Source organism: Macrotis lagotis, chromosome 7, assembly GCF_037893015.1.
Source record: "Macrotis lagotis isolate mMagLag1 chromosome 7, bilby.v1.9.chrom.fasta, whole genome shotgun sequence".
Lineage (NCBI taxonomy): Eukaryota > Metazoa > Chordata > Mammalia > Peramelemorphia > Peramelidae > Macrotis > Macrotis lagotis.
Window position 1 is genome coordinate 185,760,752 of NC_133664.1, and position 23,725 is coordinate 185,784,476.

The window sequence follows — 23,725 nt, forward strand, 5'->3', positions numbered from 1 at the left end:
CTATTACTGGGTGATAAGGATTTTGCTGAAATCTAGAGGGTTTCTAGATTTCAAAAATTAAAATTAACAAAAATTAACAAAGTTAACTGTCATCAGAGAGAAACAACTGGATTTAGCCCCCAGATAATGAGCTATAAGAAGGCCTATTTCCTCCTCTATATCCTAGGTGAGTTCTTCTGAATTGGATCTGCCTAGCCTGGCACAGGTTTCTCAAGCAGTAGAATAATGGTGTCCCAGAATTCCTATGGGATGAGGTGCCAGATCTCTGTCCTTCTATAGGTTCTTGTCTGAAGGTTTGAGGTCTTTCCCCTATCCAAACTGAATAAATCTTTAAAAGATGGTTTGATTGCTTTCTCTTATTACTTATTTAAATCTTTGGTTATAAGAAATGGCTCTCTGGAGGGGGCGGAGCCAAGATGGCAACAAGAAGGGATCAAGTCTTAGGAGCTCTCTGATAAAATTCATCAGCTAAGGACTCTAACTAAACTTTCGAGAGACAAAACCTACAAAGGGACCCAGTGAGGCAGTTCTCCTACTCAAGGTAATCTGGAAAAGAATAGAAAGGCTCTGCTCCCCGGGGTCAGAGAGTCAGCCTGCCAGAGGGGTGGCCCACCAGAGCCAAAGAACCTCAGCCTCCCGGAGGCAGCCCCAGGGCGCTGGGGGTCTCAGCTCACAGCAGTGGGGGAGTCTCCTGAGCTGCACCCCGAGGAGCACCGGGCACAAGGTGGGGGAACAGCGGGGGACCTCTGCCAGAGCGAGCACGTGGAGCCCAGCCCTCAGGGCACACAGCAAGAAGCATCATCTTTCCCCAGCCCTGATCCAGTAAACAGAAGCAGGCGAGCCGGTAAGCAGGAGCCCACCGGGCATGAGCCCATTGAGCTGAGGGAGGGGAGTGAAGAGAGACTGCCTAGTTCTGTCCTCTGCCCCTGAAACAGGACTCTGGGGCTCTGACCACATTCAGATCCTGACCACAGTCTAGGCCCCCCCATAGAACAGCAGCCCCCCCCCCACATCAGCCCCTTGGCAGAGGGGGGCGCTTATGGTCATTCACAGACCAAGAGGGAGGACAGAACCTCACACACTGAGACCCTTGTGGGAGTATCCCAAAAGCTACAGAAACACCCCAAACCAGGCCCAGGCTGGGAAAATGAGCAAGCAGAGAAACAAAAAGAAGACTATTGAGAAATATTTTGCAAATGAGCCCAAGAAGGACCAAAATACTCAGTCTGAAGATGAGGAAGCACAAGCTCCTGCATCTAAAGACTCCAAGAAAAACAGAAATTGGGCTCAGGCTATGATAGAGCTCAAAAAAGACTTTGAAAATCAAATGAGGGAGTTGGAAGAAAAACTGGGAAAAGAAAGGAGAGAGATGCAGGAAAAACATGAAAATGAAGTCAGCAGCATAGTCAAGGAAATCCAAAAAAATGCTGAAGAAAATAGCATGCTAAAAACCAGCTTAGGTCAAATGGATGGAACAGTTCAAAAAGTTATTGAGGAGAAGAATGCTTTAAAAAGCAAAATTGGCCAGATGGAAAAAGAGATAAGAAAACTCTCTGAGGAGAACAAATCCTTCAGACAAAGAATAGAATTCAGGGAGATTGATGAATTTACCAGAAATCAGGAATCAATACTTCAAAAACAAAAAAATGAAAAATTAGAAGAAAATGTGAAATATCTCATTGAAAAAACAACTGATATGGAAAACAGACTTAGGAAAGATAATTTAAAAATTATTGGAATACCTGAAAGTCATGATCAAGAAAAGAGCCTTGACATCATTTTCAAAGAATTACTACAGGAAAATTGCCCTGATATTCTAGAAGCAGAGGGCAAAATAGAAATGGAGAGAATCCACCGATCCCCCAGAGAAAGAGATCCCAAAAAACCAACCCCTAGGAATATTATAGCCAAGTTCCAGAACTCCCAAGTCAAAGAGAAAATATTACAAGCAGCCAGAAGGACACAGTTCAAATATCGTGGAGCTGCAGTCAGGATCACACAGGATTTAGCAACAACTACATTGGAAGCTCGTAGGGCTTGAAATACAATATACCGGAAGGCAAGAGAGCTTAGAATGCAGCCAAGAATGAACTACCCAGTAAGACTGAATGTCCTCTTCCATGGAAAAAGATGGACTTTCAATGAACCAGGGGAATTTCAAAGGTTCCTTTTGGAATGGCCAGAGCTGAACAGAAGGTTTGATCTTCAGATACAGGACTCAAGTGAAGCATGGAGATTGGAGGAGAGGGGGTAAATATGAGGGACTTAATGAGGATGAACTGCATGTATTCCTGCATAGAAAAATGACACTGATAATACTCATATGAATCTTCTCAGTTAATAGAGCAGGTAGAGAGAGTTTTATAGTTGAAGCACAGGAGAAAGCTGAATTCGAAGATAAAAAATATGGTGTAAAAATGGAGTCAGTAGAAAAAAAAGGGAAATGGAATGGGAGAAAGAAAAAGGAGAGGGGGAATAGTCCAAGATATTTCACATAAGATTTTTTTTTATTACAATGAGCTATTGCAGTGATAGGGAAGGGGGGAGGCAAGGGGGAATGAGGGAAACTTTGCTCTCATCAGAGATGGCTAGGAGAGGAAACAGCAAATATACTCAATGGGGTATAGACATCTAGAGTAAAAAGGAGTGGGGAGCAGGGGGGAAGGGGTGGGGATGTGAATAAAGGAGGAGAGGATGGACCATGGCGGGAGAGTGGCCAGATATAACACATTTTCTTTCTTACTTCTTGCAAGGGGCTGGAAATGGAAGGCCTGCCCAGGACCACAGGGCCAGGTGGATTCTGGGCCTAAGGGGTGGTATGGGGGGCTCAGGGCTTCTTGGCCCCGGGACCAGAGATCTGTCTGCTGCGCCACTCAGCTACCCTACAGCAGAATCATAGTGAAAGGAGAGAGAAAATAGAGTACATGGTAGTGGAGAAATAAGAAAGGAGGGAGTTGCAATCAGCAATGGCAATGGTGGAAAAATATGGAAATAACTTTTGTGATGGACTTATCATAATGAGATCCACCCATGACAGAGTTGTTGGTGTTGGAACAAAGACTCAAGCACATTTTTTGTTATGATTATTTGGGGGAGGGTGCAGGGCAAGTAGGGCTGGATGGCCTGCCTGGGGCCACAATAGCAGGGTGATCTTTGGGTGTCTGGGGCCGGATTTGGACCCAGGTACTCCTGGCTCAAGGGCCAATGCTCTGTCTGTCACCCAGCCACCCCTACTATTATTACTATTTTATTTTATTTTGGGTCTTTTTTCTTTCTTTTTTTTTTTGGTTTTTGCAGGGCAGTGGGGATCAGGTGACTTGCATGTCACACGGATGGGTGATTGTTGGGTTTACGAGGCTGGATGTAGACTTGGGTGCTCATGGCTCCAGGGCTGTTGCTTCATCCATTGTGCCACCTGGCCATACCTACAATTATTACTATTATAATTTTTTGATTTTAATTTTTTCCTCCCCCTTTACATTTTTTGCCCAAACAAGTCTATCTATATTCATGGGGAAGCTGGAGGGGTATTTTGTTTACTTGTAAAGAAGAATATTTTATTAATGTAAAAAAAACATTTCTACAAAATGAGAATAAAAAAATAAATTTAAAAAAATAAAATTAAAAAAAAAGAAATGGCTCTCTGGAAAGGGAAGACAAGGGAATACAGGGAGATATTTTGGTGATGTAAGTTAAAAAATGAATAAAAATCTTTTTCTTAAAGTTAATTTGAGGTTATCTTTCATATTACTTGATCCAGGTACTAGAATTTCTAAGTAAGGCTTTGTATGAGAAGATAAAAAATCAAACCAAAAGTCAAAACAAAGGGTTTGCCAGTATGCAAATTGGGGATATATTCATACAACCTTATCCCCTTTTCTGCTCCCATATAAGGCTTCAAGGTCTGGGAAACTTGGGAAGAATATGTAAATTAATTTTGCCTCTCAAGGGTCAAGTGTATCCTTATACCCTGTGAAGTTTTTTGGAGGAAAGGAGGTGGTCTATTGTCTGCCATTAGTTATGTTCTTTCCCCTAAGAGTTGAATTATGAGTAATATTCATTTAGCTAGTTAGCATTAACTAGCTTTTAAGAAAGGGATACCTACTTTGAAGTTCTACCAATATTACCTTTTTTATTCCACTCACAATTCTATAAGAAAAACCTTGCTCCCCCACTTGCTACATGAATGAAAAAAACACTTTATTAAACCCATAGTATGTACAAATGAGTGGATTAAGTACTGAAGATCAAAACAGAACAAAAGGCAGTCCCTGCTCTCAAGTAGCTCACATTCTAATGAAGCAGACAATAACATGAAAGGTCTTATCTGTAAATCAGGTGGAAAGGTCCCATTTCATAAAAAAAAAATAGTAGTTTCCATTATTGAACTCCACTCCTGTAGCCTCTATTTTCCTCTCTGGGCTATTCTTTACTCTCTTCTTACCCTTCTCTTTCATACTCTCTCACTGGTTATTTTCATTTTCCTTACCCATCATTTTCCTGTTCAGATACTTTCGATGTGTTGTCTTTCCTTAATAGAATGTAAGTTCCTTCAGGACCAGAACTATTTTTCCTCTGTGCTTATATTCCTATTCCCAGAACTTAGCACAGTGATGACACGTAATGTTATTGTTGTATTGCCATTCTATTGTATTTCTCTCTTCTTATGGTGCCATGGACCATGGCACAACAGATCCTTCTATCCTTCCCTATCTCCTGAAGTCAGTTAAAGTTCATATTTGTTGCTTCTATGACACTATCCATCTCATGCTTTGCGACCCCCTTCTCCTTTTGCCTTCAATCTTTCCCAACACCAAATCTTTTCCAATGAATCCTGTCTTCTCATTATGTGATCAAAGTATTTAAGCTTTAGCTTCAATATTTGACCTTCCAATAAATAGTCTGAATTAATTTAAGTATTGACTGTTTTGATGTTCTTACTGTCCAAGGGATCCTTGAAAATCTTCTCTAGCATCATAGTTTGAAAATATTGATTCTGTGTTGCTCAACTTTCCTTATAATCCAACTCTCATTGCCCTACATTACTACTGGAAAACCATAGCTTTGACCATACAGACCTTTGGTGAGATCTATGCTTTTTAGCATGCTGTTCATATTTGCCATTCCTTTCCTACAAGAAACAAATGTCTTTTAATTTCATGGCTGTATTCAACATCTGCAGTGATCTCTGAGCCCAAGAATATTGAATCTGACACTAATTCCATTTCTTTCCATCTATTTGCCAGAAAGTGATTGCTCTTTAAGAAAAACTTATCTCTCCTTCCTTTCGCTTATAATTTTGCCTCATCTATTCTGTGGAATTCTTCATTCAATTGAGTTTATCTTTCCCTTTCTTCTTTCCTTTCCTTCTTTAATTTGTAAAGTCTCACCAGACAGCCATTTTGCCTTCTTGCTCTTATTTTTTGGAATGGTTTTTGTTGCTGCCTCTTGTACAGTATTGTAAACCTCTGTCCATAGTTCTTCAGGCACTCACTCTAATGTCTCTTAAAACTATTAATCATTTCTACTTCATATTCATAAGGGATGTTATTTATATGATCTGTTAGTTTTTCCTACTTTCTTTGATTTGTCTAAATTTTGTGATAAGAAGCTCGTGATCTGAGCCCCAATCAGCTCCAGGTCTTGTTTTAACTGATTGTATAGAGTATCTCCACCTTTGGCCACAAAGTATATAATCAATTTGATTTTGATATTGGACCATCTGGGGATGTCCATGTGCAGAGTCATCTTTTGGTTGTTGAAGAAGAATGTTTGCTATGACCATCTTGACAGAATCCTATTAATCTCTTCCCTGCTTCATTTTGTGATCCAAGGCTAAACTTACCTATCATTCCAATTATCTTTTGATTTCTTACTTTGACATATCAATCCCCTAAGATGAATTTGACATTTGTTTTGTTGTAATTTCTAGAAGAGGTTGTAGATCTTCATAGAAATGATCAACTTTAGCCTCTTCAGCATCAGTGGATGGAGAACAGATTTGTGTTACTCTATTATTAAACACTTTGGCTTGAATTTGAAGTTTGCTTTCTGACTAACTGATTAATGCAAAACTACAAACATTTTCCCTGAACACTTCAGGGAAGATACATTCTTTCATATTCCATATTACTTTCTGGGAAGAGTCAGCTCAAATATAGTTTCATTTCTACATAACATTGATCCTACAACTTCATGTGGCATGCCTACTGGATTAGTCTTTTTAAAGCTATTGATTTAAAGTCATTTTTTTTTATTTTTCTGAGCACTGATGATGAACTAGTTGTAAAATTTAAATGCTAGAATATCTAAATGTCTAATTTCATGACCTTTAGAAACTCATAATAGAAACAACTCTAATTAGAGTGGGGAAAAACAAACAAACAAACAAACAAAAACAAATGCTAAGGCAAAAAACTAAAGCTTCCTGGCTTCAACAGGGCCACTCAACCTCTTCTCCCATTCAGCAATGTCCCCCACTGGGTGTCAATAATGAAAGAGTCAAACCTCCACAATCCTTCAGGACACAGAGTCAAAAATGAAATCGCTTATTATGCAGCAAACAAAGGTCATTCTGGTCCAGGATTTATTGGTAAGAGTTTCAGAAACTGGCCATCATTTTATAAACAATTGTCAAAATCTCATGTGTTAAGATATTCTTCTTATTCAAGTTTTAAAGAAGAGAAACTTAATTATATATTTTTGGACACAGATTAAACAAGAATCACACCATAACTAAAGTGTAATAGAGCAATGAATGACATTGTTCTGTTTTAGTGATAAATCCAGGAAACCATTTAGGGGCTACAATGAAAAATAGATGGTTTATTTCTAAATATTTACAATGTGCTCCCAAAATATGATCTAGTAATAGCAGAACATATTTAGCAACCTTCTTAAAATGCTCATTATCTGAATAATTGAATGCCAAATGATTCCATTTGACGTGGTCTTGCACAATGTTGTAAAAAAAACAGATTTCACTAAATAGTCTGCAAACTATAGACCAATGACCTTGACATAGATTCTTGGTGAATATATAAAGAGGTAATGATTTAAAAAAATTCATGAAGAATAGATTTTGACAGACTGACCTCATTGCCTTTTTGATAATATTATTAAACTAATAGATGATGGGAATGCTTTGATAAGTTTGTCTAAAACTTTTGATAAAGTCAATCAAACTACTATTATGGAGAAGATGGAGAAAAATAGATTGGACAAAAATAAAATCAGATAAATTCAGAACTAGTTGGAAGCCTAGATTCAAAATATAGTTATTTATAGTATAATTTAAAAATGACAGGAGGCATCCAAAGTAATCCTAATATTTGTGCTTGGTCCTATACTATGTAATTTTTTTCAATGACCTAGATAAAAGTACAGATAGTATTCTCATCAAATTTGCAGGTGCCTTATCAATAAATTGTCAATTGGCAAGCATTTATTAAAAGTTAACTGTGTATAACAGGCACTCTGTTAAATGCTGGGGATACAAAGAAAGAAAGAAACATGGTTTCTACTCAAGGAGATCACATAATGATGTAGGAGACAATGTGCAAATAATTATACATGTAAGTACACATGTATAGATTAACATATATTTGTAACATAAATGGGTATGTGTCTATTCATGTATTACAAATAGAAGGAAATCTCAGTAATCCAGTCAGAAGTTTGGTATGATAGGCAGGAAGGAAAACTGAGAAAAATACTGTGATATTAGCTGAGACCTCATGGAAGCTAGGGAAGCCAAAAGGCAGAAGTAAAGGAGGAGAAGGTTCTAGGCAGGTTGAATAATCAGCGAAAAGACATGGAAGTTAGAAGATAGATGAGTATGAGCTTTGTTTTTGTTTCTGAACTCTCTATCTCTCTGCTCTGTCTCTTTGCCCGTGTCTTTCTCTGTGCCTCTCTATCTCTATCTCTATAACTTTCAGTCTATTTCTACCTCTGTCTCTCTTTGTGTCTCTGTTTTTTCTCTGACTCTGTTTCTCTGTATGTTTTCTCCCCCCTTTCCCCCTCCAGCCTCCTCCCCACATCAGATGAGCCTGTGAGTTGGGGATAAATAAAAGTCCAACTGGCAAATAGAAGCAATGGCAGTAGTTAACTGTGATAGTGCTTTGTCAAGTATTTAGAGAAAGGCATTAACCTAAGGACAGTGATAGTTTCAAGAACATAGACTCCTTGTGACAGAACAACCCTGACCCCAGACCCTAGCAGAGAGCCCACCCAAGAGCATCTTTGCAAGGACTCTAGAAAGGAAGAAAATGACTTGTCGGGTGTTTAGGAAAAGGCTAAAAGCCCTTCTTAGAGCTAGGAGATGTCCCTTTTTTCACACATACTTGCTACATATTTCCCTCATTCTTACTGTACTTGAAGTTTGAGCACATTTTTTCCAGGGACCTTGTTTGTTTATAAGGAGAGGATGCAGTCCCAGTTGCTTTTGTTGTTTTGTTCTTTGTTTTGGCTTTTGTTATGATGGAAGGAGGGAAATGTTTTTTGGGGTTTTTTTTTTTATAACTACAGTTCTAATATGCTCTCTCAGTCAATGCTCTTTTCTAATTGTGGCTATTGGTTGATTTTTAATGGAAAACTCGCCTGTGAGGCTTATAAGTGACAGTACTAGAAACTCAACCCCTATGAGTTGCCTAATAGAACCATGGAAATTAGATTGCAGACCTACTAATGTCAGTATGAATTGAGGAAGGAGCTTCAGAGGGGATGCTACATATGCATGAGGTACATGATTTGAAAAAAATACCTATGCAACAAAAAATTGGGGTTTACTTTATAGACAGTTTATACATACACAAATACTTACCCACTTAAGGTATGTGTGAGGTAACTGAACAAAGTCTATACATACACAAGTACTTACCCACTTAAGGTATGTGTGAGGTAACAGAACAAAGTCTAAAACTATTTCTAAGAAGTAGCTTCTTTTTTTTAGGTTTTTGCAAGGCAAACAGGGTTAAGTGGCTTGCCCAAGGCCACACAGCTACATAATTATTAAGTGTCTGAGACCGGATTTGAACCCAGGTACTCCTGACTCCAGGGCAGGTGCTTTATCCACTACGCCACCTAGCTTCCCCTAAGCAGTAGTTTCTTGAGATTTTTCTCTCCTTTAAGTGCAGGGAAAAAAATAAATGATTGAAAGATCCATTTTAGTCTCTAAAGCCTTTTCAGAAAAAAAAAGAAGAGAATTATATTGGGACAATGAATCCAATAGTTATTCTCTGGTGCCTCTGCTACTGAGGGAGAGATGGCCAAAAGGAGATTGGAATGCTGAGTAGAATTAGTGTCTTCAGTGTGAGATAAATGAAGACTTTTTACTCTTGTTTCAAATCATGCTCTTGTTTCCAATAAAAAAAAACAATAAAACAATTAACTTGGGATGAAAATGATATTTTCTTTCAGTTCAAGGTGATTTGTTAACTTATAATTATAGGGAATTCCTGAAATGAGGATCTTAGAGAGAAAGTTGAGCATCAGGTTTGAGCAGGAGAATTTCTAAGAGTGTGATTTTTTTGAGTAAAACTTATTCTAAGGTATTCTAATGATTCTAATGAAAATATATTATGACAGATTATCATGGAGGGAAAAATGTTTAATTTCTTAAGGATTGGATTGTGAAAGCAAAGGGAAATTAGTAAGTAAAGATCCCTGACAGCTATTCAGTATTGTATTCTCATGTATTACTTTAAAAACTTTTTACAAGGGACTCCAGATTTCTAATAGACATTAAATTGGTTCCTTAAACATGATAGACTGCTCTGCCACTTTATGCAATCACCCTAACATCACGCCAGGAATTGAGATGTGGGAAGAAAAGTTCAGTGGCACAAAAAAATGCACCTTGGTAAAAGAAGGATTCCGTTGCCCCCAAAAATCTAAATCCTAAGTTTGTAGATAAATCATGAAAGTAAGATGTTAGTTGGTCTATATGAACCAATTAAGTAACTCTTACTCTTCCTAGACATAAGCCAATGCAAACCAGAAACTTTTAGTATAAATAGTTCCCAAGTTTTCTTCCTGTAAATTTCAGCTGAATTGATTTCTTTTTTAAAAAAATATAGCAAAAAAACACATTGTCATGTGTGCAGTAAAACATGAGAGGATTCATAATATAAAGCAACAAATTTTGATTTCAAGAAAACCTCTATAATAAGTATTATACGTGTTTAAAGTCATTCATCTTCTCTTTACTTCCTTGCAGTTTTTCTTCTGTTCTCTGTTATGCAGTACTTATTTTTTTCCTTCCACCTCCCCCCCCAGGATAGCTATAATTAAACATGGCTATATATATATATATATATATATATATATATATATATATATATATGCCTGTGTATATGTATGTATGTGTGTATACATATATACACTCTCATGTACACCTATATATAGAGATATTTCATATCTCTCTCCATATATATGTACCTGCATACATAGACATACATTCATAGATATATATTTGGTTTGTATGTATCTCTCATTTTAAAAACATTTCCTGAAAGCAACACCCTTCCTCACTCCTCTACCTTATTTCTACTCATGACTTCCTATTCCTTAATCAACTGCCCTACAAAGAATCCTCTCTTACATACCCTTACACAACCCCCATTAATCTATACATCCTTCTATATACTTTCCTATCCTATTTTTCCTCTAACTCATTACATCCCTATCTTCTTCTATTTCTTCCTGAATTTAGGCTTTTATAACTCTGTCTGTGTGTGTGTGTGTGTGTGTGTGTGAGTAGGTTTCCAGAACTACCAGCTCTCCTCCATCTAATTCCTCTGTTATCAGTTCTTCACACATCTCATTTGTATAAGATAGTAACTATTTTATTTAAATCTTTTCCTATACCATTTTACTTTTAAGACTCCTATCCTACTCAACTCTACCCCCATTTTTCTTCTGGTTACCCAATTACTAATAACAATCTTGGACATATGGTTTATATTTCCATGTAGAGATAGTAAACTGTCTGTCCTTATTGAGTCCCTTATAATTAATCTTTGATGTTTACCTTATATTTCTCTTGGATCCTGTATGTCAAATTTTCTATTAAAGTTCATGTTTTTTTGCAACGAAGTCCTGCAAGTCTGGCAATTCATTGATTATCTTTTTTTTTATTCAGGATTATGCTTTGGTAGATATAACATTTTCCACAGTAACCCTAGTTTTTTTGCTCTTTAATACACTATGAACTAAGACCAGTCGTCTTTTAATGTAGCTGCAGTTAGGCTTTGTGTAATTCTATTTGTGTTTCTATTGTATTTGAATTGGTTTTTTCCTTGTTGCTCTTAATACTTTCTCCTTAACCTGGGGGCTTTAGAATTTAGCAATGATATTCCTGTCATTTTTTTCTCCTTGGATCCCTGACAAGTGGTGATCAGTGATTTTTTTCTATTTCTACATTCCCCTTTTGTTCTAACACTCGAGGACAATTTTCTTTAACTCTTTCTTTTATTGTTGTATCAAGATTCTTTTTTTTGATCATAGCTCTCAGGTAGTCTAATCTTATAATTTTTTCCTTCTTGATCTATTCTCTAAATCTGCTGTTTTTTCTTGTGGAGTGTTTCAATTTCTCTTCTCTTTTTTCATTCTTTATATTTTGTTTTATTATTTCTTTATTATTATTATTCTCTTATTACTTCACTGGTTTCCCCCTTGCCCAATTCTATTTTTCAAACATTCATTTCCTTCCTTAAGATTCTGAATTGTCTTTTTCAGAATTTATTTTCATAATTTTCTTGTTTTTCTTGGATAGTTCTTTTCTTTTTTTTTAGGTTTTTGTCCTCAGTCTCCTTTATCTGATTTTTAAAGTCCTTTTTAAGTTTCTCTATGAATTTGTTTTAGGCAGGTAGACATTTGACATTACTCTGGGGGTAGGTGAGGCTTTCTTTGCTTCAACATCTTCCTCTGAAGAAGAACCCTGATCTCTAATTCCATAGTAACTGTCTATGTTTGGGTTCTTTTTTCCTTTGCCTGTACACTTTTTAAAAAATTAGCAGCTTTTTCTTATTATTCACCTCTATGGTCATTAGCCCTGATTCCAGGCCAGAGGGGAGACCTGAAGGTTAAAGCCACTGGGTTCTTAAGGATTAAGATCATCAGCATAGTGTGCTGAGGGGCCTCAGCTGTGGCTTGGAGGGGGAAAGGAGTGCTAAGATTGAGCCCAAGACATCAGAGACACCATTCCCTCATACCATGATCTTACTCCTTAAGAGCCCAGTGGCTATAACCTTCAGGTCTTCCCTCTGGCCTGGAATCAGGATTAAGACTTCAATTCTATTTTAAGTGTCCACAACCAGCAGTGTCCCCATGCCACCACTTCTTGCTTAGAACTGCATCTTATCTGCACAGCTAGATCTGTCATTCCTTATTAGCAGAGGTTCCTTCAGTAAATATTCCTGTGACTGAGGCAGACTACCTCTCATTCCAGTTGTTCCTAGGGTCCACCTCCAGCTGTTTCAGGGTGTTAGCCTGAGAATTTTTGCACTTTACTTAGCCTCCCAGGATCTTTCTACGGATCTTTTCTGGTTGTTCTAGAAGAAACACTATTCTGCTGCAACTTTTGTTTATTTTTGCTACTTTAAGTTCACCCTGAGGTGTTGGGTTTCTTAGACTTGTTAGTGGAGGAAATCTGGAGAGCTTGGAATTTTCTGACCTACTCTGCCATCTTCCCAGAATCTCCTCTGAACTGATTTTTAATTAAATGATGGGGAAAGTAAATGGTATAACCAATACTACCATTATCTCATAATATAGTCAGTCATTTGGCAAAAATCATTCTAAACTTATGATACAAATATATTTTGATGCCACACTATTAGGTATTTCTCTCTATCGCCCTCTTCATCTTTTCCCTTCTCTCTACCTTCCTTTTTTCTCCCTCCTTTCTCTCTTCTTTCTTCCTTCTCTACTTTTTCTTCCTTCTTTATGCTGCTCATTTCTCTTTCCTTCCTTCCCTCCTCTTCTGCTTTCCTCCTTACTTCCCCCCTTTCTTCCTTCCCATCATCCTTCTTTTCTTCCTTCCCTCTTTCTTCATCTCCTTTCACTCTCCCATATTTCTGAATGTCTTTCTTGTCATCTCATTCAGACTGGAAGTGCAGTGACTGCTTAATCCCACCACTAATTGGTACAGAAACTTGAACCTTACCCATTTCTTACCCAGACTCATTTTCCTCTTTTTAGACAGCCTGCTGGCCTTATGACCTCTGAGATCACCATATTGGTACTGAATATAGGGTAGACACCTCTGGCCATTAAATACTTTTCTATTTTTTCCTCCTTCCTTCTTCCCTTCCTTCTCTTATTTTTAGTATACAATCAAATTTTATTAAATATTCCACAAGACAAACACCAACCCTTCTAGGAACAAACCAAAAACCTGGTATTTATGTCTCATACCAGTGTTCACAACAAGGTTCCTTCTTTATCCCACCAGAAGGGCATATCTTCTTAGGTGGCAAGATTTATTCAGTCAGCATTGCTCTCTATCAAACAGCGGCTGCTCAAATTCCATTTTTTCTTTCCCTCATCCACTTTTTTCTTGTTTTGGTATTTTAATTTTTAAATAAAATTTTTTTTCTAATTGCATGTAAAACCAAATTTTAAAAGTTGTTTTTAAAAATTTCTCATTTTAAATCCTCTCCTTCTCTCCCTCCCCTTCCCCCTTTACTGAGAAGACAAGCAATATAGTATAGGTTATACATGTGCTATCATTCAAAAGATATTTCCATTTTAGTTTGTTGTAAAAGAAAACATTGACCAAAAAAACCAAGAAAAATAAAGTAAAAATTAGTATGCTTAAATCTGCATTCAGATTCCATCAATTCTTTTCTTCTAAACATGAATAGCATTTTTTATTCATAAATCCTTTGGAATTGCCTTCGATCTTTGTAATGCTGAGAATAGCAAAATCATTCACAGATTATCATCATACATGTAAAATATTCTGTTGACATCCTTTTATAACAGTTCATGTAAGTCCATGTTTTTTCTGAAAGCATCCTACATATCCTTTCTTATAGCATATTCTCCCAACTTGCTTAGCCATTTCTCCAATTAATGGGCATTCTCTCAATTTCCAATTCTTTGCCACCACAAAAAAACTCCTATAAGGGGCAGCTAGGTGGTGCAGTAGATAGAGCACCAGCCCTGGAGTCAGGAGTACTTGAGTTCAAATCCAGCCTCAGACACTTAATAATTACCTAGCTATGTGTCATTGGGCAAGCCACTTAACCCCATTTGCCTTGCAAAAACAAAAAAACAAAAAAAAATCTCCTATACATGTTTTTGTACATATTGTCCCTTTTTAAAAAAATCTTTTTGAGATATAGACCCAGGAGTATTATCTTTGGGCATAGTTCCAAATTGCTTTCCAGAATTGTTGGTTCATTTTACAATTCCACCAACAGACCAATGCCATTAGGAACTTTTCAAAGGATTTTATACAGATTATATCATTTGAAACTCACAATAACCATGTAAAGTAGCTGCTATGGATATTAGTAAAACCATTTTACATATGAAAAATGGAGTTTCAGAGATGTTAAGTAACTAGTTTATACAATTACTTGTATTTTGTAGTCTCTAGAGGATGAATGACCAGTTCTAAAACATGTTTAAAGAAGTTAGATAAACCTGAGAGCCTATAGTTCTAATATCCCACCAATGTGCTAAATTTGTTTCTGTTGTTCAGTTGTTTTTTCAGTTATGTCTGACTCTTCATGACCCCATTTGGGGTATTCTTTGCAAAGATACTAGAGTGGTTTGTCATTTCCTTCTCCAGTTCATTTTACAGATAAGAAAACTGAGGCAACAAGGTAAAGTGACTTGCCCAGGGTCACATAGGTAGTAAGTATCTGAGACCAGATTTGAACTCAGGAATATGAGTCTTTCTGACTGCAGGCCCAGCACCTAGTTGTTCCAGACAAAATAAATTTTGTCCAAAGGTATTTATTAAGGTGGTTTCATAGAAAGAGTTGGTAGAAAATATTCTCAAACCTGTGATGAACTGTCCCACAAACATACATAATGTCCATGGGGAAAGTAAATTCTAACTTAGAATAGTGAAAAATATATGTGGAGATCACATATGGCAAAGGGATAATTCACTACATATGAATTGAAAATCTTTTCTCCCCTCTATAACACCTTTATGAAGTTTTCCTTCTTTCTTAGAGTCAATATTTTTCTAGAATTCATAGATGGCAAATTTGTTTGCCATGATGAAGTATCCTGTTTCTCCTTAGTCTGTTTTTCCACTTGTAACTGGAGGTATTGTCTGATAATGTTCTGGTCTTTTCAAACATGGTCAGCAGAGGATGGGAGTAGAAAGGAAAGACGAAATATATAGTAGAAGGAGAAACCTTTTATTCCCAGACTTCCAAACCCTAATCCTGGTCCCACCCCTCAGTAATTTCCTCTTGGGCCTAGTCTTTAACTTTTCTATTTAGAATCCCTTTCACTACTAGATAGGTTCCCATAGGTCCTGCCTTCACTCAAACATGAAGTATTACTTATGTGTTATCTCATCATTCAGTGATCAAAGACAATCTGCTTTTATTGCTTAAGGAGTTATTCGCACATTGTAGATTTGGGAGACAATGCCTTAAAACTTAGTTTATACTTTGTGATTATTTCTGAGCTTGGTTGATTGATGCCATGATTTGTTTCTGTGATTATATTAACTGAGGAAGGGGGCAAAAATCCCCTGTTCTTATACTAATAGCTTCATACAGGAACCTACTGTACCTGAACTCCATTTCCAACATACTATCCTCCATCGTACACTGCTTCTCATCTTGAAGAAAGTAGATTAAGAATGTGACTGACAACTCAGAATTGATAGCTTTCTAAGTTCAATAGTCTATAGACATTCTCTTGCATAAAATAATTTAATAGGAATTATTAATTTACTTAATGCTTCTTTTCCAAGATACTACTCAATTGTTATAGAAGGACTTGTTCTTTTGGTTCTTTTGGTATAGCCCTTGAAAATTTTACTTCTTTTATAGAATTTTGAGTTAGAACTAAAACCACTTAATCCAAATATCTCATTTTACCAATGAAAAAATAAGCCAAAAGAGGATGAATGACTTTTCCAAGGTCACATACCTAGTTAATTGCAGAACTGGGTCTAAAACTTAGGTTTTCTAATTACTTCTTAGGAGAAGCAATGTTTGAATGATTTTTTTTAAAGTAAAGTACTTTGGGGTGGTGAAATGAATAGAGTACAAGCCTAAAGTTACCAAGATTCATCTCCCTGAGTTTCAATCTGGCCTCAGAGATCTAACTATGTGACCTTGGGCAAGTCACTTAACCTTTTTTAACCTTAATTTTCCTCATCTGTAAAATAAGCTGGAGAAGGAATTGGCAAACCTTTCTAGTATCTCTGCCAATAAAACCCCAAATGGGGTCATGAAGAATCAGACAAGATTAAAATGAATGAACAACAAAATGATATTTTAATTGTATAGTCTAAATCAGTATTCTCTAATCTGTACACTGAGGATCCTTAGAGGAAAAAGGAATCATTTACAAGAATTCTGGAACTGCATAAACAAACTATTATCACTTTGATCTTTGTTGTTATACAATCATTTAACTCATGTCTAACTTTATGACCCCTTTGGGGATTTTCTTAACAAGTATATTGGAGTGCTTTGCCATGTCTTTCTCCAGCTCATTTACAGATGAGGAAACTGAAGCAAATGAATTTAGTGACTTGCCCAGAGTCACACACTGTCTGAGGTCAGATTTGAATTCAGAAAGACTGTTTTCCTGATTCCAGGTCTGACATTCTTATCTACCACTCCACTTAGTTGCTCTAGAAAAAAAAATTGTCCCTATTTATATAGCTATAGATAGATTTGCTGAACTCTGGTTTTCTGACTGCAGGCCTAGTGCTCTATCCTTTGAATCTTCGAGTTGTCCCTTTTAAGCTTCAATAAAGTGTGAAAAATAAGTCAGTATAAAAAATAAGCAAATATACCTTCTATAGACTGAATAAATTATATATTAATGGCGTGTGTGTTTGTGTGTGTGTGTGTGTGTGTGTGTGTGTGTAGATGGCTTAAGGTTTACAAAGCACAATGCATGCATTTGAACCTCTCAGAAGTTTAGTCATATATATAATGGAGATAATACTTGTAGTACTTCTGTCACAAGTTATGAGGATCAAATGAAATTATATGTGAAAAGCATTTTACAAATTTTTAAGTGTTATATAAATGTTAGTAATTCCTTATTTATCTGGTTTGGGATAAGTCCCTTAATCTCCTAGGTTTCTCATTTGTAAAATGAGAGGAGTAGCCTTGGAAGTTCTTTCCAGCTAGATATATTGTTCCTCAATCCTATTATTACAAGTATAATTATTCCTATTTTGTACATGGGGAAAAAGCCTAAAAGAGTCAAATAATTTCTCTTTGGTCAGATAACTAGAAAATGTCAGAGGTAAGATTTGAACACAGTCTTCTAAATTCCAATTCTATTATGTCCTACTTTCTTTCTGTCTCTGTCATTCAATCTGTTTCTATCACATACAAATACTGTTCAAATGTATGTAGAAGGAATTGTGATTAATAAAATGCAAATGTATTTGAAAATATTTTTGAATTTGGAGTTGCTGCCTCAATTTACCTTTACAATTAATGTATATTAATCCCACAATAACTAATATGAAGAGTTAGATAAATCAATACATATCCATGAAAACCTAATTGAAACAATTATTTGTAATGAAAGTTGGTCTCTTCTTATAGAGAAGACTTTAATATTTGCAAATATGTGACATGCTGCCATTTCAGAGCAGGCCTTTTCTCCAGAGCTCTTTTATTTTCACTTCAGCTCTTGAAGGAACATTTCTCTGTTGGCAAAGAATGAACTATCAATTTAGAGTATGAAAAGTACTGATTAATGGTTGGTTACATGCAGTACTCTTGGAGAAAGAAAAAGTCATCATGAGGACTGGAAAAGTTCCTGTCAAAAACAATATCGCACTCAGAGGTTTTAAAAGCCATTTCATTTCTAAAAAAGAAAAAAATTTAGAAAACTTCCAAAGCAGAGTGACTTTACAAAGAAACACATCGTTACTGCATGAGGACGTAGATAATGACCTTTTGTTTCTTCTGAAAAGTACCAGAAGAGAAAGAATCTGGCCCTTGAGAAAGACAGCTCATGCTGCCAAATAAATTTGATCAGACACTCTAGTTAGCATGCAAAATTCCCTTTGTAGTACTAGTTACAGAAAGAAGGAAAAAAATATATCATCTGGGTACATTTTGGGCATAGAATTGTGTACTTTGTGACCTTTCTAACTACCTCCTATTTATTTTTTATTTATTCTGCCTATAGGCACACACATCTATGTATATATTTTTATTTATTCTGCATATATCTATCCTGTTTAAATGCACACATCTATGTATATATTTATTTTTTATTTATCCTGCATATCTTTACTCTGTCTATATTCACAAATATCTGTATACATTGGCTTTCATGATAGAATGTAAGCATCTGGAGAGTAGGATTCTTTCCCTTTTTTTTTTTGTATTTATAAACCCAACAACTTAAATTTTGCCCGTCACCTGGCAAGGGGGTTAGTAAATGTTTGTTCATTGCTTCTGGAGAAGATTCTCTGCACTAAATATCCTTCAGTGAGCATCCTTACAAAGGTCCCTGAAATGTAACACCTGAGATGATTCTCCTGCACAAAGTATCCTTCAGTGAGCATGTTTACAAAGGTCCCTGAAATGTCCACTCGGTAATAAACACCTGAGATGATTCTTCTGCCATAAGTATCCTTCAGTGAACATCCTTACAAAGGTCCCTGAAATGTCCACTAGGTAATAAACACCTGAGATGATTGTCCTGCACAAAGTATCCTTCAGTGAGCATGTTTACAAAGGTCCCTGAAATGTCCACTCTGTAATAAACACCTGAGATGATTCTCCTGGACTAAGTAGCCTTCAGTGAAGATGTTTACAAAGGTCCCTGAAATGTCCACTCGGTAATAAAGATAATTCTTCTGCACTAGGTATCCTTCAGTGAATATCCTTACAAAGCACCCTGTAATGTACCACTAGGTACTAAATTCGGGATTCCGTGAAGACTGGCCTCAACTGCCTGATGTCTGTGACCTCCTTCACCAAACTGGCATGTATCTGGTGACAGTGTGTCTATTTATATTCAATAACATTATATTTTGATGTTCGTATTTTTCTATGTGCTTATCTTCTTCAGAATGTCAAGTCCCTTGTGTGTAGGAAATGGTTTCGTTCTTTGTATTTACATCTCCAGGGCCTAGCGCCGTAGTTAACTGGGAGTGGGCACCTAATTAAGTATTCACTGATTAACAGTTTGGCCGCCGCTATCAACCTCATGCCAGAGGAAGCAGAAAACAAACCTCCTTTTCTCCCAGTAATTAGTGCTGGCCTGTGACTCAAGTGAACCCAGGCTTGGAGGCCAGCGGTGCCATGGCCCGGCCAGTGTGGGCCGGGGGGAGGGGGAGCTGGGGCGGCCCTCTGCTGGGTGGGCTGCACCCCTGCCCCCAGCTCCCCCTCCCCCCGGGACACCTCCTACGGAGCAGCCCCCCGGCTCATCATTAGAGGGAGGTGGTGAAAACGCCGCAGCATCTTGGGGCTCTGAGACCCTAAGGACAAAGGGGGAGCCACGACCTCCACAGGGGGCCGGGGCGGCGCGAAGTACCAGCACGGAAAGCATTCATGGGTGAGACTCGCAGGGGAATGAGAAACGAGGACAAAAGGAGAAGGTAGAAAAGGAGAATCTAGGACCCTAAGGGGGCAGGTAGTCACTAGCTTAAAGAAGCTGGGAAGAGGAGCCCTGCAACTGAGTTGGAAGCGGAGGCTGGACCTCCTCCTGCCCCAACCTGATGCCCCGTGGGTCCACGCTTCCAGTAGTCATTTGTGAGCATGGCACCTTCAGAAGGGATGAGGGGAACCCACCCTTACCCTCCTCGTCCAGTCCTCACCCCTCTGCTGACCTCCAGGGTCACAGCTCCAACTGCCAACTGGCCATCTGAAACTGCATGTCCAGTAGATAGCTGAGCCAGATGCCATCAAGGGGTGAGGCTCAGCTCTGCCTCCCCTGCCACCCCCTCACCCTCACCGCCAGCCCCTTTCTGAAATCCAACATATCACCCTCCAACACCCACTCCCCACCCACCTCCACAAATCCTCCCTTCTGCCCATCCCTGTTCCTTTTGAGGGCAAAGCCACCCTCCCAGGCTTGCACCCAAGGTGTCACTTCTCTCTGCTCTCTCTCTCCCCAACTACTCTTTCCTGATCTCCTCTGCCTCCCCCAACACCCTTCTTAAGTTACTAGTACCTTCCTCCTAAGATTATCTTCCATCTACTATTATGTCTTCTGTCTACTCATCTGTGTACTCGCTGACTCTGATTAGAATGTAAGCGCCTTTGGGGCAGAGACAGTTTTTGCCCTATCTTTGTATGGTTGGCACTTACATTACCTGGCTCTTTTACTAAATATTTGGAAAGTATTTGTTGATTGATCAAAAATCTCAAATTGGGTAGATAGATGGATCCACAAATGAATACAATACATCAAGGATTTGAAAAGTGCATAGGAGAATTACAGGGAAGGTAAGATAAACACATGTTTTAAGCTTAAAACTGGTCATTTAAGCTTAAAACTAGACTGAGACTTTTGGGACAATGTATGCCAATTTAAAAAGCATGTATGAATTATAGAGGAGATTAGATGACTACATGAGTAAATATAATGCAAGTAAGAATATGAAAAGTGTTTAAGAATTAAAAAGATGATGATTACTTGAGTAAACATGGTATACTTAAGAATATGAAAAGTTCATAAAAGAATTATGGAGGAGGTAAGATAAACACATATGTAAGTATACAATTAAGACTGAAAAAGTATGAGAATTTCAGGAAAGATAAGATAAACACTCTAGTAAATATATTTTGATTGAGAATGTGAAAAGTGTATGAGAATAACAGGGGGAGATAAGATGAATATAGATATAAACAAGATACAACTGAGAATATAAAATGGAGAATTTGAGAATATACATTGAGAATATAAAAATACAATTTAGAATACAAAAAAAAATAGGTAAGAGGTGCAAAGTGCTACAGGAACTCCTCTCCCCAGTCTCCTCCTTTCTACCTTTTATGGATGTAAATGTAAAAATGGAGAATTTGAGAATATAAATTGAGAATATAAAAATGTAATTGAGAATACAAAAAAATAAAACAATTGCAAAGGGATCTTTCCTCTTCTCTATCTCCTGCTTTCTACTGTTGTTAGGGAATTCTCTCTACCACTGGATATTTGCACCTGTTCTGCAAACCATAGCTTTAGAGAGTAGGATTATTGACAGAACTGGAACAGAACTTAGAGTTCACCAAATTCAATTTCCTTACTTTACAGATGAGGAAACTCAGTCTGAGAATGTCACTTGCCCAAGATTACAGTGTTAATAAGCCTCAGAGGCACATTAGAAGCAGAATTTTAAACTATATTTAAATTCAGCACTTTATTCATTATGATATATTTCCTCTAGAGGGATTATTTTACACACAATTATTTGGGGGGATTGTACAAATGGAGGTACAAATGGAAAATGGCATGAGTTAAATGATCTAATGGAATTATTATATTTTATATTATATTATATTTTAATATAATAATTTTATATATAATTATATAATTATGTGTATATAATATATAATAATTTTAATATAATAATGCCTTTATACACTGTTAATAATAACACTGCATGTTATTAAATCACTCTACATCTCAGTCAAATTATTTAAGTTAGGATGATAACAATAACTTGAACCTAATGAGTTAGGGGAAAATAAATGAAAGTGATTAGAAAGTATTCAGCTATTGGAGATATGTTGCAGAAAGGCTTGATTATGTCCATTGAACAATATTCTTGGTTTAAAAAAATAAAAATAAATACTCAGTCCACATAATTCTTTGTACTGCGATTATTTTCTTTTGAACCAAGATTTTTCAGTGCAGTCACTACACATTTTCTAAAGAAAAATAAAAGAAAGCCTTACAGTTGCTGAACAATTTGTAGATGCTGGGGTTATTGTCAGAAAAATATTTTCCTTCTGTTTAGTATGCAAGTATATATAATGTTGTAAATTTGGGTTCATGGTGTTGGGGATTTTTTTTAAAACCCTGGTCACTGTGATGAATTGGGAGCAAGAGAGAACAGACCCAGTAGGTCAACCCTCCTTTAACTCTGCCAACAAATAGCATCATTAGGGAACGTAAACATTTCCAAAGTCTTATAAACTATTTATATTCCAAAAATTATCATCAATTTTATTTGCAATGGCTTGGTACTATTAGAAAATCAGTTGTAAAATACTTCCAAATGAAAATTAAGGTGGGTAGTTACCACATTCTCCATAAAGTATTTTATAAAGGAAAGTAAGAAGGAAAGGGTTCCAATTTAACTTAAGCACACTCAAACTTAATTTACCCTAAAAAAATATTCTGTGGTCTGGGTTTGGCCTTTGGTCTGGGTTTGCTCAGTTAGTATACCTTTTAAAAAGGCCAGGTTTATGAGTTTGATCTCTTGAGTAGGTCAATAGTTTTGATCTGTTTCCATAGCACTCTTAACCCCAGTCATCTGTCTTACAAATTAATGTCATTTGGTAAGACATTGTGTCAGAACCATTGTAAATGCATTCTCCCAACTGGGAAAACAACATGAATCCTACATGATAGGGGTTGATCTTTTTGTAATCAAAGCATGTTATGGCTAGTCCCACTTATGGGATAGCACTCCATTTATTCAGCTTTGTTGGAGAAAGATAAGTAAAATTTTCAGAAACCTGTTTCAAGACTTGTTAACATCAAATGTTTTGTTATTTTAAATAATTTTATAAAAATTTTGCTGAAGCATATGATCCTCTTTCCTGACTTCTTAAAATATAAAGAGAACATCATTTAATTCTTGAGTTGTTATTATATTTTGATATAATAATGCCTTTATACACTGTTAATAAGTATTGGTTAGTTTGCTTCTTCATTAAATGAACCTGGACTGCTATGTTAGTATTTGGGTTTTTTTTAGTTCTTCTTTAAAAAAAATTTTAAAATCTATGTGTTTTGTAAGATGCTATCCTCCAAATAACATAAGATAAAGTGGAAAGAATGGACCTGGGATGAGGGGAGTAAATTAGCTAAGGTGAAATGGAAAAGTAGGCAAAAGATGTTCTAAGAGGGTAAAGCAAAAATTGAAAGGCAAATGTTTGATTCAAACTTTAATATTATAGCTATCTAAGGGAAAGTGTTTTGTGGTAGTTAGTATTTTACCTGCAATCAATAAGACCTTGTAGATGAATTGGGGTCTATCTCAGTCTCATGTTTGAGCGTTTTGGAGTTTAAAAGATGGAAATAATTCAGTCCAGTTTCCAGACCTATAGGTTTTTTCCTAATGTTCTACATTACAAAAGGATAGAGATGAAGAGAAACATATGTGAAACTTAATATTCTTTCTCAGGAAGATGTTAACTGGTAGAAAGAGCTAAAACAGAATGTAACAGCCAAACAACTGTTTGAATAAGATATTAGGTTTTTAACAATGAAGGTAAATCAGGTCTTCTGGGGGGCAGAGCCAAGATGGTGGTGCAAAGTTAGCATGCTCCTGGAACGTTTCCCTACACAGCTTTTTAAAAAAGTC

At 36.8% G+C, this 23,725-nt stretch overlaps 1 protein-coding gene across 14 annotated transcripts in view; it reads left to right on the forward strand.

Moving 5' to 3' along the window:
* The window catches only part of LMNTD1 (lamin tail domain containing 1), a 155,503-nt gene that overhangs the window by 23,706 nt on the left and 108,072 nt on the right, over nucleotides 1–23,725 (forward strand). For 5 of the 14 annotated variants that reach the window (XM_074194213.1, XM_074194227.1, XM_074194212.1 and 2 more), the window contains exon 2: nucleotides 19,052–19,170. The exons of 5 other annotated variants lie outside the window; for them this stretch is intronic. The gene's annotated coding sequence lies outside the window, so the exon portion shown is untranslated. Of the gene's footprint in view, nucleotides 1–19,051; nucleotides 19,171–19,544; nucleotides 19,744–20,597; nucleotides 20,637–23,725 lie in introns of those variants that run through there. 4 more of the 14 variants (XM_074194228.1, XM_074194221.1, XM_074194216.1 and 1 more) reach the window with 4 other exon arrangements.